This window comes from Camellia sinensis, chromosome 6, assembly GCF_055761805.1.
Source record: "Camellia sinensis isolate YWXY chromosome 6, ASM5576180v1, whole genome shotgun sequence".
In the NCBI taxonomy this organism is placed as follows: Eukaryota; Viridiplantae; Streptophyta; class Magnoliopsida; order Ericales; family Theaceae; genus Camellia; species Camellia sinensis.
Genome location: NC_138966.1, coordinates 4,367,501 through 4,384,511, shown reverse-complemented (window position 1 = coordinate 4,384,511; position 17,011 = coordinate 4,367,501). Strand labels below are relative to the sequence as shown.

General features: G+C 50.0%; 1 long non-coding RNA gene across 1 annotated transcript; it reads right to left on the bottom strand.

Moving 5' to 3' along the window:
* Positions 1 to 6,638: 6,638 nt before the first annotated feature.
* On the bottom strand, positions 6,639 to 9,438 carry LOC114274867 (uncharacterized). The gene is made up of 3 exons (XR_014331614.1): positions 9,265 to 9,438; positions 8,348 to 8,392; positions 6,639 to 6,925 (listed from the first exon to the last, which is right to left on the bottom strand). It is a non-coding gene; the product is annotated as an uncharacterized LOC114274867 (long non-coding RNA).
* Positions 9,439 to 17,011: the final 7,573 nt, after the last annotated feature.

Sequence of the window (17,011 nt, the reverse complement as noted above, 5' to 3'; positions counted from 1 at the left end):
TATTTGGAGTTGTTTTGGCCATCCATGACATGCTTTGCATTGCCACCTTGCATTTTGGCTTGTTAGCCTTGGGTGTGTGAGTGTTGAGCATGCATTACTTGGCTTGTTTCAGTGGTTTGGTACCACTTATAACATCATTTCACTCCTTGTGGTATGCTTGTATGCTTGCATTTGATGCTCCTTTAATGCTTCAAGAGGCTGGTATCTTATGCTCCATGTTTGAACCCTTTTGGATGCCTTTAGACTTAGGCCATTTAGATGCCATCTAGGTGTGCCTTTGACCTTGTTTTGATCTGCCTTGGGGTGGTTTTGGTTCCCCATGGCCCTTTGGGACTTGCTTTATATAGCTATGGTTTAAGCCCTTTGGCTTACCTTGAGTTTTGGACATAGTTGCATGCCTTGCTTGCATTGATAGGTTGATTTGGCATCATTCCTCATGTATTTTCACAGCTTGCTATGCTTTCCATTAGTCCATGTTTATCCTCTTTTAAGTGTGCTTAAAAGTTGCTTCTTCATGCTTAAGAGTTGGGCCATGTGTGCATGCATGTTTGTATGTGTTTTGGCCTTTATTTCCTTAGCATTTGGCCACTGTTTTGGACCTAGTAGAGAGCTGTCCATCTTGGTGTAAGTCCCTCCTTTGCATGTTGTTGCATGCTCGCCTTGTGTGTTGTTGCATACTTGGCCTATCGCATGTGTTGCATGCTCGAATCACATTGCATTTAGCATGTTTTCTTCCTTTTGTCTTGGTTTCTTAACATGTTACGTGTCTTGAATGTTTGCATGTTCGCATTGCAAATTGCATGCTTGTTAGCTTACACATGTTGTTACATGCCTTGCATGTTTGTTTGTTTCGGTTGTGTGCTTAGTACACATTACTTGCTTTCATGCTCATGATTGCATACTTAACTCACATGTCTAGGTTGCATTGCATTGAGCATGCATGCCTTGTCTCTTGATCAAGTGATAGAGGTTGGGCCTTATGTGTTTATTTGGTTTGCATTTCATTTGACATCAAAATGCATAACTTGGCCTCTTTGGCCATCACGCATTGAAATGCGCGATTGGTGGCCCGAGGGTCGAGTACCATCCTCCTTTGAGTCATGAACATGATAAGGAGGGTGTTTGTGCAAACATTTGCTTCAAATGCATTGCCATGCCATGTTTGCCCTCTGCTGCTGTCAAAATAGGATTCTGCAGGTAAATATGGCCGGTCGACTGCATAAAGTGCCGATCGACCAATGATGGATGGCCGAGAGCTGAATATTTGGTCGATAACCCTTCCACCATGGTCGGTGATGTTTCCCCTTGGTCGGTGATGCTCCACAGTGTTCAGAGAGTGTTCCTTGGGACTTGTGCAATTTTTAGAAGAGCAGAGTAGGGTAAACAGAGGCAGCTTGTGCATGGTGACGAATTTCTGAGCAAACCCTAGCACGCATGCATTGGACATTCTTCTCGAGGTCTGTCACCGCTGAATTGTTGGGTTTCAAGGATACAGCAAGTATGTGATCAGGGGTTGAACCACCTACGGGCAGCGCTCGGTGTATTTCAGATGTGGCGTTTGGCACGCACTATTGGGAGCATTTGCGAATGCAGTTTTGTAACTTCTGGTTTGGGTGTCGAGTCAGTTCTTTGTTTTTGTTTTGAGTCTGTCTCTTTGTCCTGAGCCAGTCTTTTTGCTTAAGGGTCTGTCTTGTTGTGTCGAGTCAGTCCCATTGTATAGAATGTCAGGTGATTCCGGGGTTGTTGCCTCGAACACCGTTTTGTTTTGTAATTACCCTTTTGTTTTCTTTTGAGTCTGTCTTTGCTGTGGAGCCAGTTGCAACCAGGAAATCTGAATGAAACAGCTGCGGCTATCATGTTTTCCGTGCCTATTGCTACTTCGAGCTAGTTGTGCCAGAAAATTTGAATGAAACGGCGGAGCATCTCACTTACTCTTCTGCACCTCGAATTCATTGCATTGACCTAAGTTTTTCAAAACTTTTTTAACATTGTGGTGATAAAAATGAAGAGGAAGGAATTCCTTGGGATTTGCAAAACTTTGATCAAATTGAGAAAAAGAGAGGCATGCTAAGCCCTTAATGATTGAAATCATGTTTGTTAACGTGAGTACTGAGAAGGACCTTGGCTTGATCCAGATTGGTTCCGCACTATCTTCAACACGAGCGATTTGTCGCTTTCTTAAAAAATTTTGAAAATCAAAATGTTTTGCGCAGACCTGTGTGGAATCGCTCTTGAGATTGTGCAGCTTAGGATCGCTCTCAGCCTCAAGACTTGAGCCCTTGCTTTCAAACCTTGGACCTTAGTTCAGAATGTTCAACGGTCAACTACAACATGAGGCTTGCGTGGCCAAATTTGAAGCAACCCTCGAATAAGAGGCCAAGAAAGTCAGATCAAGAAGATTAGACCTCATCAGAAGAAGCTTGCGAAGCTAGAACAGAAGCACCCCTCGAACTAGGGGCAAAAATGTCCGACGTGCTCGAAGAGCCGAAGATGGATCCTTCTACAAGTCAATACAACAGCCACCCTCCCGGATACGGATGGCTTTGAGATCCTAAAACCATTTGGCATGGACTTGTTACACTTTTACCCTTTGAGAGGCTTGCTGGGCCGAAAACCCGGAAGGGTGACCCAGGCAAAAGTTAGAGCAAGAAAAAAAGAAAAGAAAAGAATACAAAAAAATGCAAAAAAAAAAAAAGAAAATGAAAAGATTTGAAAAAGAAAAGACAAAAAAAATGAATAAAAAAAAAGGGAATTGAAAAGAAAAGAAGAATAAAGCTTGCAAGGTTGAAAACCCGCAAAGGGCAACCTTGGCAAAAGTTAGAGCCTAAAAAGTGAGGGTTAATACACGAGTGTACCTTAACCGGAACTACGTAAGTCTTGATTCCCATGCTTGGGATACGTAAGCAACTTCATCATGAAGTCCAGCCACAAACACTTCCAAATCAAGTGTGTCCATGTAATGGTTTTGATCATCCTTGCCTTTTCTGAATCCGATAGTTCAGTTGTGACACAACCAGAACTACGTAGGGCTTGATTCCCATGTTTGGGATACGTAGGCAACTTCATCCTGAAGTCTAGCCCCACTCACTTTCAAAGTGACTGTGTCCGTATATTGGTTTTGACCATCTTCATCTTCTCTGTATCCTAGAGTTCGGTTACGATCATCACTAATGAGGATTGACTATAGTATGCTGCGACGTTATCCAGACAAGGGGCAACTTTCCGTTGCCATGAGTCGCCATACAAACCAGGGGCAACTTTCCGTTGCCGTGCTGTGCCCTTTGGAACAAGGGGCAATTTTCCATTGCCATCGATCCGAGGTTGTGCATCTCGAGAGTAAGTTCCGTGCTCGTTGAGCAATGACCGTTTGCAAAAATAGTTTTTGAGAATTTTTTTACTGAGGTTGACTATTTTCTCGAAAATTATTCCATCTTTTCCAAAACTGGACCATTTTCTTGGACCCAAAAAAGGAAAACTTTCAGTGCTCATAGCTTGACTTGCATGATTTTAAATCAGAAAATTGAACAAGTATGTTAATCTAACTCTCATTTTGGTTAAAATTTTTTTAGTAGAAAACCAAAACAAAAAGTGGTCAAAATGATGAACTAGGGGAACGGTTGAGTCAGGCTTCCTGTCTTTTCCCCATCGCCAGCATACTTGCCAGAAAGGGCATAGCTGAAGCTGTCATTAAAGGGCAGAAAGCTCTCTCACCCTCCGAGCAACGAGGTATCAAGCCAAGTGTGAAGTGCGAAGCACGAGCCGGAATGGATCAAGATACTCCACACCCTTATCTGGAACATCGACTAAACGTCACCGGAGGAAATAGCTGCGAGCTAACAGTGTTGGGCATAAACCCACAACCTCTTGTTTATTCCCCGACCATATGTGGGGAGAGATGAAAAATGAGAGAGTGAAGAATAAAGAGGTGTAAGTTGAGAGAAATGTGAGCAAAAAGGGATTTTGAGAGAAAACCGAGCCTGAGGGCCGAGTGATGTGAGCATCACAAATGAGAAGAGGGTGGGAAACAATACCCGGAGAAACTGGCTCCTCGCAAACTAAGAGGTCTCTTGTCTTTTATAACACATTTGTATGTCATGTCTTTTGTTTTGACTATCTCGATTCTTGTCTTGAGTCATCTCGAGTGTTACTTGATTTGTTTAGATTGAGTGCCTTTTTGTTTTCTCTGTTGAGTCCTTTTCGCTGTGTTCTGTCGTAGGCTCAATACCTGGTTGCAAACCCTTTCCTCAAATCGTTTTGTGCTCAGAGTGCTGTGCCATTCCCCACATTTGTGCAAAACATAATTTGGTTCTTTCATAAAACTGTAGGGTCCACCCTCGATAAGTGTGAACAGAAAAACCTGGACCTATCTAAAGCTTTCGGGTTCTAGATTGCGAAGCAAGAAATTTTGGAGCATCTGAGTGTGTTTCAACTTCTGTAGAGTTCAGAATGAACCATGTATTTAGAATGAGCAATATGCTGTTGTGGGCTATGCGTTCAGAATGAGCAGTTTTCAGAATAGGCTGTGTGTTCAGAATAAGCAGTGCATTGTATGAACTGTGTATATAGGCTGTATGCAGAGTAAACCAAGCACTGTGTTATGGGCTGTGTGTTCAGAATGAGCTGTGGGTTGTACAAGTTGTTTTGTCATTAGCTGGTTCACTACCTGGTTATTACAATACAAGTGTTTGACTTTCAGACAAAAGATCAATCTCATTTACGTTGAGGTGTAATATGATGCAATGCGATGCGATGTATGAAATACAAAAAATGTAAGACTTTTTCAGACAAAAAGTTTGTTTCATTTCATCATCTTTTCAAGTACAAAGTTTCGAAGAAAATAAAACCTGCCTGTGGCAGTACAAGGTACTCAAGCTACCAGCAAAAAGAAAAAGTAAAACAAAAAGAAGAAAAGAAGCAGAAATCTGGATCAGCATCGATCATCTCAGGCCTGAGAGTCTGTCCTCGTCCTCTTCCTGGACGAAGGTCCAGGAGCGTCATCGCCACCTCCATAGTCTGAGCCTGAGTCTGAGTCATCTCCAGTCTCCTCCTTAGATGCCTCCGCCTCCGTCTCTGCCTCGGATTCATCATCATCTGGGATCGGCGCTCGAGAGCTACTCCCAACATGAGTGTGCCCCACTTTGGTGCGGGGGAATACTGTGCCACCTCGCCCTCCTCCTCGAGCAGGAACAGAAGGCCCAGCTGGAGCACCTCCTGCAGTAGGAATCTGGAATGGAGGCTGAAAAAGTACAAATGGCAAACGCATTAGTATGCTACGCAAAAGTAGAGTATGAATATCAAGTACAGTGTATGAGTACAATGTATGAATGGTGTGAGCAGTGTATTAGTACAGAATATAGTGTATGAATACAGAGTATGAATGCTGTAAGCAGTATATCAGTACGGAATGCGGAGACTAAGTGATAAATCCCCCCACTCTGCCCTCATTATGTCATCATCGTGGTCAACGCCGGCCATCCAGCTCCCCGCCCTCTCCGAGGCCCACTCCTGCTATGGGCCCGAGCCATCCTAGGTGCTCCTGCCCCTGCTCCAGCTCCAGCCGTTGGCGCCGCAAGCCTCTCTCTCTTAGCTCGACGGCCACTGCTCAGAGGTCGCATGATGTAGGTCTGGATGTACTCTGCATAGTCGCCCTCGCCTCTAAAGCCCTTTGCCTCTCATCCGATTGTGTAATCGGCCATCTCATGTGGGGGGTATCTCTCTGTTTGCCTCATGTCGATAGGAGGTGGACCCGAGGCTATCTGCTCTAGTAAACCTAAGGTCTGGCGCAGGAAGCGCTTGCCCAGGTACCAAGCCCGAAAAACCAGGCCCTCCAGCAGAATCCTGAACCGGGCAGTCTCCTCAGCACCAACATACCAATCCCGAATTGCGGCTGGCAATGGAGCCCAAGGCTGCCAGGTAATCTGCAAATGATACACAATTGGTTATCTACTGTTATCGAAAGAATAATGTAAAGCAAAGCTTAAATGAACTAAAATACCTCTGCGGCGGTAATGGTATCGAAGTAGTGACAGAAGAATATGAATGACTCCTGTGGTCTCCGCACGCATCTCACATCAAAGCGTCAAGAGAATGGAACGCCGAGGGGGGTCTCCTCGTCCGGCACTGGGGCAAGCCTCGGGAAGTAGGCATACACCCACAACTACAGAGCACAATAGAGCAAATATCAGTATGCTTATCAGATAAAGCAGAATGCAGACGAAGCAGAATGCAGAATAAAGCAGAAATTACAGAACTGTGTATTGTGCAGAATGTACAGTGTGTGCAGTATACAGTCAGTGTAAAGCAGATTGTATGTTTGCAGTATGTGCGGTGTATAGTTAGTTGGCATCAGATTGTGCAGTATGTGAAGTATGTGAAGTATTGTACAGTATACAGTCAGTGTAAAGCAGATTATATGTGTGCTGTGTGTGCAGTACCCAGTCAGCGTGAGGTAGACCACAGTATGTGTAGTGTACAAAATACAGATAATGTCACGCCCCAAACTTGCCCCTAAAAGTTTGGGCATGACCTACACAGAAACGGACGCATAACCTGGTATACATATCATATGGGGCCTGAACGGAAGCATTTACCAATATAATTTAACATAAATAAAAGAACTGCATCCATTGAGCGACCACTATCATGCCAGGATCACAGACAGAACATAAGGCAAATAAACATACAGTGACGTGCACCAGAGAGTTAGTTATGTACATATATATATACAGACCCAGCCCTTAGAATTGGGCGTAAAACAACATGGACAGGCAAAGGAATTATATATACATCAACCTTAAGCAAACAATCAGAGTGTAAAATCAAAAGTTTAGCAAAAAGGCTGCCTTCACTTAAGTGCCTGGATGCTCTGAGGTTGACAAAAGAGGCACGGATGCCATGGGTTAAAACTGACCTCCAGGTGGAGTGCCTACAGAAACGGACATAAGACAAAGTGAGTCAAGCTCAGTGAACAGTAGTACATAAACAATTTAAAGATTAACTTAATTTACTTACAATGCACACATTTCTCTAATTAGATAAGTAAATGCAAAAATCCTGTGGTTAGTCTGATTCTGTACACATTTCAGAACAGTCTTGTCGGTTCATAACTTCATAGGTTGGCCCTTGGCCTGATGGGTTCACACATTAACAAATTAGCCCTTGGCTTAACTTAGATGCATAACTTCACAAATTGGCCCTCAGCCTTTGAGATTCATAGTTTCACAAGTTACAGATTCATACTTCACAAGTTGGCCCTCGGCCTCATAATTTCAGAATTCACAAGTTGGCCCTCGGCCTCATAAGTTCACAAATTCACAAAGTGGCCCTCGGCCTCATAAGTTCACAAATTATACCTTTCATATCTTCACAAATTATATCTTTCATAAGTTCACAAGTTATTCCTTTCATATCTTCACAAATTATATCTTTCATAAGTTCACAAGTTATTCCTTTCATATCATCACAAATTATATCTTTCATAAGTTCACAAGTTATTCCTTTCATATCTTCACAAATTATATCTTTCATAATTTCACATAACCGGGTGACCCATAAAGGGACCAAATTGGCTTTAAGCCCAGTTCTTGTATGTATGGACTCAAGAGGTGGTTCGCATTGCAGCACTTAGTTTCGTACTAGGAATCAATAGTTCTTGAAGACTGAATAATTCATATTATGTCATAGCATAAACGAAGTGAATAAACATAACATAATAATGCCAGGTTCATACAAATACCGTTCACAATGGTGCACATAAATTTCCCTTTATGATTCATTACATGTAGCCATAGTCATCTTACATATAACAAAGTATTAATAATAATTATTTACAGAAACACATGTGTCGTTACAGTACTATTCATGGGGATAGAACAATTCGCACCATAACATGAGTCATATAACAATGTTATTGATATTCAATTCTTTGACGTATAAGGAAACCCATGGTTCTGTTCGATTTTCATTTCGTTAATCCATTTTAGGCAGATGTCTATGTCATAAAACATGTATCGAACTAAATAAGGCTGTAGGAGTCCAGGATAGGACGTTCAAAATATCATGTTCCCATTAAGCGGGGTTTATATTCATAATCCCTTCTTGCCAACCAGTTGCATAATATTAATAATTCTTGTGCGGAGTTATAGGTAATTTACAGGTTATTATACATTAAGGATAACCATTAACCATAACCAGAATGTAGAGTAGTTTCAGCGTCATACCGAAGTGCACATAATCTTTCAATGTTCTCACCGATCCCTAAACAACATAAATGCTTACAAAGAACAGTGCGTTAACAATAAGAATTATTTACGGTAAGTAAATGTACGATTGCAGAACTACTACTCACAGTGATCGGTTCCCGGTGGTAATAGGACGATATCCTCGTCTCGACCTACAAGTACAGTGCACAACACATAATATGAGATTATACTCGCTCATTTACTTATTCTCTTTGATCATTCAATCAATTAGCCATGGTGGTACCAAGCTCATTATTTCTTAATAAGTTATACTCCATGTCACAGAAACAGGAGAAATCAATGGAAAATGGTTTAGGTGAAGAAATGGTATAAAATTAGTTGACAGAGAGTGAACAGTCGTCACTAATTTGGGCATAACTATTTTTGTATTTAGAATTTGGGAGTGAGACCACTTCCATTGGAAACTAGACTTCCGGGGCTTGATTTTAGGCTCAAGAATCACTCAAAATGGAGCCCCGAGGCAAAAGATATGCTTATTCAAAGATGGCTGGACAAAGCTGTCTCCCGCACGTGCGGGAAACAGGGCCGCACGTGCGGCTCTGGGCAGTGTGTAGTCCGAAAATGGCTCTTTTTGCTCCAACACTTGGTTTTTCCATTTTTAAGCTTGGTTCTTAACATAAATCACTCAAAAACATGTAGAATTGCCCTATAACATGATAAACTAACATCAACCAAGTGTAATTTCATTTCAAACAATTCAATATTTGTCTCAAAGTTCAAGATTAATGCTTAATCTTTCATGATCTTCAAGGTTCTTAAAAACACAACCCACAACCCACAAATTCACATGATTCTTGCATAATCTAAAGTTTATTTCATGATATCCATGAGCTTGAGCTCCACTCATAAACAAAATTAAAGAACTCAATTTCTAATTCCTCAAATTAGCTCAAGTAAATACATAGATAAACCTTAACCCCAAATGGGTTTAAATCTTCCAAGATCTCTATGATTTTACCAAATTGATACTTTAAACACAAGATTTCAAGATAGATTTTCATACCTAACTCAATCTTTGTCTATCTCTTAGCTCTCTTCAATTCCTCCAAGTCCCATGGGTGATCTTCTTTCTTTCCTTCAATTCTCTTCCATCATCTTCAAAGCCTTCATGGATGTTGAGAAAATTGACACTCTTCCCTCTCTCCCTTTCACGGTTTCCTCTCTCTCTCTCTTTAGATATTTTGTTTTTTTGACTCCAAAAGTATGAGTTCACCACTTATATAACTCATACACACCGATATATTTAATTATACAAGCTTTATCACAAATAAGGAGGGCCAAACACGCCCTTACGAATCGCGAAAAATTAAATTTCAATTAAACTTTCCAGATGTCTCTAAAAATTATGATGATCATAAAAATGTCCCCTATTCTGGTTTCTGAAGCCTCTAAGGCCTTCAATTTGCAGTACAAAGTTAACCACCCAAACGCACATTAACAAATCAGACAAATTAGATTTCCAATTATGTTTCCCAAATAGTTCTAAAAATTTTCATTAACACATCCAAGTCCTCAATTGTGATTTCTGAACCCGTAAAGGTCGGTAATTTCAATTTTACAGTCGTGGTTCAACAAATAATTCCTCAATTTGAACACATATCAATAAATCAAAATACATTAACCCAATAGGCCGTAAAGGTAATCTCTAATACGGATTTTGGGGTCGTTACAGCCAAGGCAGGCCAGCCAAAGCCAGCAGCATGCCATGCCAAGGCCAAGGCCAGCTGCATGCCATGCCACGGCCAAGGCAGCCCAGCCAAAGCCAGCAGCATGCCATGCCAAGGCCAAGGCCTGCAGCATGCCATGCCACGGCCAAGGCAGCCCAGCCAAAGCCAGCAGCATGCCATGCCAAGGCCAAGGCCAGCAGCATGCCATGCCAAGGCCAAGGCAGCCCAGCCAAAGCCAGCAGCATGCCATGCCAAGGCCAAGGCCAGCAGCATGCCATGCAACGGCCAAGGCAGCCCAGCCAAAGCCAGCAGCATGCCATGCCAAGGCCAAGGCCAGCAGCATGCCATGCCACGGCCAAGGCTGCCCAGCCAATGCCAGCAACATGCCATGCCAAGGACAAGGCCAGCAGCATGCCATGCCAAGGCCAAGGCAGCCCAGCCAAAGCCAGCAGCATGCCATGCCAAGGCCAAGGCCAGCAGCATGCCATGCCACGGCCAAGGCAGTCCAGCCAAAGCCAGCAGCATGCCATGCCAAGGCCAAGGCCAGCAGCATGCCAGGCCACGGCCAAGGCAGGCCAGCCAAAGCCAGCAGCATGCCATGCCAAGGCCAAGGCCAGCTGCATGCCATGCCAAGGCCAAGGCAGCCCAGCCAAAGCCAGCAGCATGCCATGCCAAGGCCAAGGCCAGCAGCATGCGATGCCACGGCCAAGGCAGCCCAGCAAAAGCCAGCAGCATGCCATGCCAAGGCCAAGGCCAGCAGCATGCCATGCCAAGGCCAAGGCAGCCCAGCCAAAGCCACCAGCATGCCATGCCAAGGCCAAGGCCAGCAGCATGCCATGCCACGGCCAAGGCAGCCCAGCCAAAGCCAGCAGCATGCCATGCCAAGGCCAAGGCCAGCTGCATGCCATGCCACGGCCAAGGCAGCCCAGCCAAAGCCAGCAGCATGCCATGCCAAGGCCAAGGCCAGCAGCATGCCATGCCAAGGCCAACGCCATGGCCAGCAGCAAGCCATGCCACGGCCAAGGCAGCCCAGCCAAAGCCAGCAGCATGCCATGCCAAGGCCAACGCCAGCTGCATGCCATGCCACGGCCAAGGCATCCCAGCCAAAGCCAGCAGCATGCCATGCCAAGGCCAAGGCCAGCAGCATGCCATGCCAAGGCCAAGGCAGCCCAGCCAAAGCCAGCAGCATGCCGTGCCAAGGCCAAGGCCTGCAGCATGCCATGCCACAGCCAAGGCAGGCCAGCCAAAGCCAGCAGCATGCCATGCCAAGGCCAAGGCCAGCAGCATGCCATGCCAAGGCCAAGGCAGCCCAGCCAAAGCCAGCAGCATGCCATGACAAGGCCAAGGCCAGCAGCATGCCATGCAACGGCCAAGGCAGCCCAGCAAAAGCCAGCAGCATGCCATGCCAAGGCCAAGGCCAGCAGCATGCCATGCCGCGGCCAAGGCAGCCCAGCCAAAGCCAGCAGCATGCCATGCCAAGGCCAAGGCCTGCAGCATGCCATGCCGCGGCCAAGGCAGCCCAGCCAAAGCCAACCGCATGCCATGCCAAGGCCTAGGCCAGCAGCATGCCATGCCACGGCCAAGGCAGCCCAGCCAAAGCCAGCAGCATGCCATGCCAAGGCCAAGGCCTGCAGCATGCCATGCCACGGCCAAGGCAGCCCAGCCAAAGCCAGCAGCATGCCATGCCAAGGCCAAGGCCAGCAGCATGCCATGCCAAGGCCAAGGCCAGCAGCATGCCATGCCACGGCCAAGGCAGCCCAGCCAAAGCCAGCAGCATGCCATGCCAAGGCCAAGGCCAGCAGCATGCCATGCCACGGCCAAGGCAGCCCAGCCAATGCCAGGAGCATGCCATGCCAAGGCCAAGGCCAGCAGCATGCCATGCCAAGGCCAAGGCAGCCCGGCCAAAGCCAGCAGCATGCCATGCCAAGGCCAAGGCCAGCAGCATGCCATGCCAAGGCCAAAGCCAAGGCCAAGGCCAAGGCCAGCAGCATGCCATGCCACGGCCAAGGCAGCCCAGCCAAAGCCAGCAGCATGCCATGCCACGGCCAAGGCAGCCCAGCCAAAGCCAGCAGCATGCCATGCCAAGGCCAAGGCCAAGGCCAGCAGCATGCCATGCCACGGCCAAGGCAGCCCAGCCAAAGCCAGCAGCATGCCATGCCAAGGCCAAGGCCAGCAGCATGCCATGCCAAGGCCAGGGCAGCCCAGCAAAAGCCAGCAGCATGCCATGCCAAGGCCAAGGCCAGCAGCATGCCATGCCAAGGCCAAGGCAGCCCGGCCAAAGCCAGCAGCATGCCGTGCCAAGGCCAAGGCCAAGGCCAGCAGCATGCCATGCCAAGGCCAAGGCAGCCCAGCCAAAGCCAGCAGCATGCCCTACCAAGGCCAAGGCCAGCAGCATGCCATGCCACAGCCAAGGCAGGCCAGCCAAAGCCAGCAGCATGCCATGCCAAGGCGAAGGCCTGCAGCATGCCATGCCAGCAGCATGGCAGCCCAGCCAAAGCCAGCAGCATGCCATGCCAAGGCCAAGGCCAGCAGCATGCCATGCCAAGGCCAAGGCCAAGGCCAGCAGCATGCCATGCCAAGGCCAAGGCAGCCCATCCAAAGCCAGCAGTATGCCATGCCAAGGCCAAGGCCAGCAGCATGCCATGCCACGGCCAAGGCAGCCCAGCCAAAGCCAGCAGCATGCCATGCCAAGGCCAAGGCCAGCAGCATGCCATGCCACGGCCAAGGCAGGCCAGCCAAAGCCAGCAGCATGCCATGCCAAGGCCAAGGCCAGCTGCATGCCATGCCACGGCCAAGGCAGCCCAGCCAAAGCCAGCAGCATGCCAAGCCAAGGCCAAGGCCTGCAGCATGCCATGCCACGGCCAAGGCAGCCCAGCCAAAGCCAGCAGCATGCCATGCCAAGGCCAAGGCCAGCAGCATGCCATGCCAAGGCCAAGGCAGCCCAGCCAAAGCCAGCAGCATGCCATGCTAAAGCCAAGGCCAGGAGCATGCCATGCCACGGCCAAGGCAGCCCAGCCAAAGCCAGCACCATGCCATGCCAAGGCCAAGGCCAGCAGCATGCCATGCCACGGCCAAGGCTGCCCAGCCAATGCCAGCAGCATGCCATGCCAAGGCCAAGGCCAGCAGCATGCCATGCCAAGGCCAAGGCAGCCCAGCCAAGGCCAGCAGCATGCCATGCCAAGGCCAAGGCCAGCAGCATGCCATGCCAAGGCCAAGGCAGCCCAGCCAAAGCCAGCAGCATGCCATGCCAAGGCCAAGGCCAGCAGCATGCCATGCCACGGCCAAGGCAGGCCAGCCAAAGCCAGCAGCATGCCATGCCAAGGCCAAGGCCAGCAGCATGCCATGCCACGGCCAAGGCAGCCCAGCCAAAGCCAGCAGCATGCCATGCCAAGGCCAAGGCCTGCAGCATGCCATGCCACGGCCAAGGCAGCCCAGCCAAAGCCAGCAGCATGCCATGCCAAGGCCAAGGCCAGCAGCATGCCATGCCAAGGCCAAGGAAGCCCAGCCAAAGCCAGCAGCATGCCATGCCAAGGCCAAGGCCAGCAGCATGCCATGCCAAGGCCAAGGCCTGCAGCATGCCATGCCACGGCCAAGGCAGGCCAGCCAAAGCCAGCAGCATGCCATGCCAAGGCCAAGGCCAGCTGCATGCCATGCGACGGCCAAGGCTGCCCAGCGAAAGCCAGCAGCATGCCATGCCAAGGCCATGGCCTGCAGCATGCCATGCCATGGCCAAGGCAGCCCAGCCAGAGCCAGCAGCATGCCATGCCAAGGCCAAGGCCAGCAGCATGCCATGCCAAGGCCAAAGCCAGCAGCATGCCATGCCAAGGCCAAGGCCAGCAGCATGCCATGCCAAGGCCAAAGCCAGCAGCATGCCATGCCAAGGCCAAGGCCAGCAGCATGCCATGCCACGGCCAAGACAGCCCAGCCAAAGCCAGCAGCATGCCATGCCAAGGCCAAGGCCAGCAGCATGCCATGCCACGGCCAAGGCAGGCCAGCCAAAGCCAGCAGCATGCCATGCCAAGGCCAAGGCCAGCTGCATGCCATGCCACGGCCAAGGCAGCCCAGCCAAAGCCAGCAGCATGCCATGCCAAGGCCAAGGCCTGCAGCATGCCATGCCACGGCCAAGGCAGCCCTGCCAAAGCCAGCAGCATGCCATGCCAAGGCCAAGGCCAGCAGCATGCCATGCCAAGGCCAAGGCAGCCCAGCCAAAGCCAGCAGCATGCCATGCTAAGGCCAAGGCCAGGAGCATGCCATGCCACGGCCAAGGCAGCCCAGCCAAAGCCAGCAACATGCCATGCCAAGGCCAAGGCCAGCAGCATGCCATGCCACGGCCAAGGCTGCCCAGCCAATGCCAGCAGCATGCCATGCCAAGGCCAAGGCCAGCAGCATGCCATGCCAAGGCCAAGGCAGCCCAGCCAAGGCCAGCAGCATGCCATGCCAAGGCCAAGGCCAGCAGCATGCCATGCCAAGGCCAAGGCCAGCAGCATGCCATGCCACGGCCAAGGCAGGCCAGCCAAAGCCAGCAGCATGCCATGCCAAGGCCAAGGCCAGCAGCATGCCATGCCACGGCCAAGGCAGCCCAGCCAAAGCCAGCAGCATGCCATGCCAAGGCCAAGGCCTGCAGCATGCCATGCCACGGCCAAGGCAGCCCAGCCAAAGCCAGCAGCATGCCATGCCAAGGCCAAGGCCAGCAGCATGCCATGCCAAGGCCAAGGCAGCCCAGCCAAAGCCAGCAGCATGCCATGCCAAGGCCAAGGCCAGCAGCATGCCATGCCAAGGCCAAGGCCTGCAGCATGCCATGCCACGGCCAAGGCAGGCCAGCCAAAGCCAGCAGCATGCCATGCCAAGGCCAAGGCCAGCTGCATGCCATGCCACGGCCAAGGCTGCCCAGCGAAAGCCAGCAGCATGCCATGCCAAGGCCATGGCCTGCAACATGCCATGCCATGGCCAAGGCAGCCCAGCCAGAGCCAGCAGCATGCCATGCCAAGGCCAAGGCCAGCAGCATGCCATGCCAAGGCCAAAGCCAGCAGCATGCCATGCCAAGGCCAAGGCCAGCAGCATGCCATGCCAAGGCCAATGCCAGCAGCATGCCATGCCAAGGCCAAAGCCAGCAGCATGCCATGCCAAGGCCAAGGCCAGCAGCATGCCATGCCACGGCCAAGGCAGCCCAGCCAAAGCCAGCAGCATGCCATGCCCAGGCCAAGGCCAGCAGCATGCCAAGGCCAAGGCCAAGGCCAGCAGCATGCCATGCCAAGGCCATGTCCAAGGCCTAGGCAGCCCATCCGAAGCCAGCAACATTCCATGCCAAGGCCAACGCTGCGCATCCGAAGCCAGCGGCATGCCATGCCAAGGCCAAGGCCAGCCGCATGTCTTGCCACGGCCTTGTCCCGCAGCGTGGCGTGCCTTGGCCTTGGGCTAGAACATCGCATGCCACGCCCTTGGCAAGCAATCCCGTCCCTCGTGTAATTGCCATTTGGTTTGGCTTTGACTTACGTATATGTTGCCCTGCGAAATGCATGTCCCTCGGGTAATAGCCGTTTGGTTGCCTTTGACTTGCGAACACGTTGCTAGTGCTTTCCCCACTGGAAGCTTGTTGGGAAAAGTATGTCCCTCGGAAGTTGCCTGTTGCGTTTGTTATTTGCATTCGAGCTATCCGATGCTTGCTCGGTTTCTCTAAGAGTTTTTGCACGTTCGTCGGGCTTTTTAATTATTTATTTACTCATAAAAATTATAATAAAATAAATTAAAAATAAAAAAATAATTAAAAAAATTACTATAATTACTAGTGCCTCATCTTATAATTGTTGGAATTTTTCTAGAATTTTTTGAGTATTTTTAGTAATTTTTATTATTTTTTAAGTATTAAAATTGAAATAAATTAAAATAAAATATTCCGGTGGCCAAATATTTTTTTATAATTTTTTTTATGGTGTATTAAATTATTTCATACAACTTTCATGTTGAAAGTTTTGGCAAAAAACCATTACTTTTTAAAAAATTCCCATTATGACTCCTCGAACATGGTTGATGTTTCCTCCTGCCAGATTGAAAAGGGCTTAACAGGCTATTATAAGGGGGGGGGCACCTCCCTTAAGGCTGGCCAGCATGGCCAGGCCACAGGCCACGCCTATGCCTAGGCGGGCGCTTGGCACATGCCATCGCTTGGCTTGTGGCATTGGCTTGTGGCATCGAAACTACATAGCCAAGCACGGGATGCGTCGAGTGGCGGCCCGCGGTGGTGGCGGTGGCACGTTGGCCTAGGCCAGCATGCCATCCCACAGCCTTGGCCAGCAACATGGCATGCCAAAGCCTTGGCCAGCAGCATGCCATGCCCTGGCCTTGGCAAGCATGTCATGCCACGGCCTTGGCCAGCAGCATGCCATGCCACGGCCTTGGCCAGCAGCATGCCATGCCACGGCCTTGGCCAGCAGCATGCCATGCCACGGCCTTGGCCAGCAGCATGCCATGCCCCGGCCTTGGCCAGCATGTCATGCCACCGCCTTGGCCAGCAGCATGCCATGCCACAGCCTTGGCCAGCAACATGGCATGCCAAAGCCTTGGCCAGCAGCACGCCATGCCCCGGCCTTGGCAAGCTTGTCATGCCACGGCCATGGCCAGCAGCGTGCCATGCCCCGGTCTTGGCCAGCAGCGTGCCATGCCACGACCTTGGCCAGCAGCTTGCCATGCCCCGGCCTTGGCCAGCATGTCATGCCACGGCCTTGGCCAGCAGCATGCCATGCCACGGCCTTGGCCAGCAGCATGCCATGCCACGGCCTTGGCCAGCAACATGGCATGCCAAAGCCTTGGCCAGCAGCATGCCCTGCCCCGGCCTTGGCCGGCAGCATGCCATGCCGCGGCCTTTGCCAGCAGCATGGCAAGCCCAAGCCTTGGTCAGTAGCAGCATGCCATGCCAACGCCTTGGCCAGCAGCATGCCTTGCCACGGCCTCGTCCAGCAGCATGGCATGCCACGCCACGGCCTCGGCCATCAGCATGCCTTGCCACGGCCTCGGCCATCAGCATGCCTTGCCACGGCCTCGGCCATCAGCATGGCATGCCCCGGCCTCGGCCAGCAGCATGTCATG